Source organism: Schistocerca gregaria, unplaced genomic scaffold (assembly GCF_023897955.1).
Source record: "Schistocerca gregaria isolate iqSchGreg1 unplaced genomic scaffold, iqSchGreg1.2 ptg000875l, whole genome shotgun sequence".
Classification (NCBI taxonomy): Eukaryota; Metazoa; Arthropoda; class Insecta; order Orthoptera; family Acrididae; genus Schistocerca; species Schistocerca gregaria.
The window spans coordinates 195591-197251 of record NW_026062236.1 but is presented as its reverse complement, the minus strand read 5'-3'; the positions used below and the strand labels follow the sequence as shown (position 1 = coordinate 197251).

The following is a 1661-nucleotide window of genomic DNA, read 5'->3' as shown; positions in this document are numbered from 1 at the left end:
AGAATACAACACCTAGAGTTCACAGCTGGTTTCCCATTCCATTACTAACTAGGCCTAAGTACGTTTAACTTCGCTGATCGGACGGGAAGCGGTGCTTTTGTACTAGTATGGTCGTATTCATTATATAACTATCAACCTATTATATATAAATCATCATCTATTTCTACAACTCTTATCATCTTTTAAATTTCTTTTTTATTTAATTTTAATCTATTATATAATAATTTTATTAATATAATACATATTATATATTTCATTTTATTTATATAATCAATCATCTATATTCTAATATCATCTCTTATATCATATTATTAAATAATTCACACCAATTATCTCATAAATAAATAAATTTCTTATTATCAATATTTATCTCCTTTCTATTTAACTCTTATGTCTTGTAACCTACTAGATTATAATTATCTACTTTTATACATATGACATTATTTTTCTGTTTTTTTATAACACTATCATAAAATCAACCCTTTATTTTCTTTGTATATGTAAAACATATATATATATATTTTTTTAACACAAGTTAATATCAGCTAATAAAATTCTTTTATATCAACAAAAAATATTTATAATCATAAAATTTATTACATCAAATTATACGTTCAACTCATATTGACTATCAGATACATATTTATCATATATATTAGACCAATATATCTATTTTTACAATCATCTATACTAATCGATCTATTAACTATCTCTATATTAATATGTTACAGCTTTATCAAATAATATTCATATTCAAATATAGATTATCCTATAATAAAATTCATCTAATCTATTTAATCTTCATTATTCAATTCATTATTTTAATTAACATCATTTTTATCTATCTATCATCTTTAATACTCTCTACCAAAATGTACTAATATTATTAAATATAAATATACTATTATATCTACTTAATATTATAATCTATCATAATTATATACACACTCATTTATTCTATATAATACTATCTACATACACCATCTATCATACTCTATCTACATCTTATCTACATATTCACAGGATCTACTATATTACCTATTCCTAATTCCTAATTCATAACCTTATATTCATATTGTTCATATAATTCATATATCATACTATCCACATTAACTACCATTAACTATTCACATACATACATTAACTATCTACATACATTAATTATTATTAACTATTCACATACATTAATTATTATTAACTATTTACATACATTAATTATTATTAACTATTCACATACATTAATTATTATTAACTATTTACATACATTAATTATTATTAACTACTTATCCACTCATATTAATTATCGTCTCTATCATACCTTCTATACCTTTTTCTACACATCTACATTCTCTATTATATTATCCATTCCTCTCTATCTAATCAAATATATACTCATATTATATTCAATCTATAATTCATCATTACTTTATCTAATTCACAATCTCTTATTCTATCATATCTATTCTTCTATCTTCATACTTTTTTCACTATATTATATCATTCTTATATCCTTTAATTATTTATTTTATTATATTATCAAATATTCTATTATCCTATCCTCTATTCCTTTATTATATTATTTCATTAGTATAATACCCCTTATCTTATCTTATACTATATTATATCATCATATATCTTTTATTCTTTCTATTACTCTACTC

General features: G+C 20.7%; 1 non-coding gene across 1 annotated transcript; it reads right to left on the bottom strand.

The window, feature by feature from the left end:
* LOC126323940 (5S ribosomal RNA) lies at nucleotides 1-119 on the bottom strand. The gene has a single exon (XR_007559758.1). It is a non-coding gene; the product is annotated as a 5S ribosomal RNA (ribosomal RNA).
* Between the last annotated feature and the right edge of the window lie 1542 nt (nucleotides 120-1661).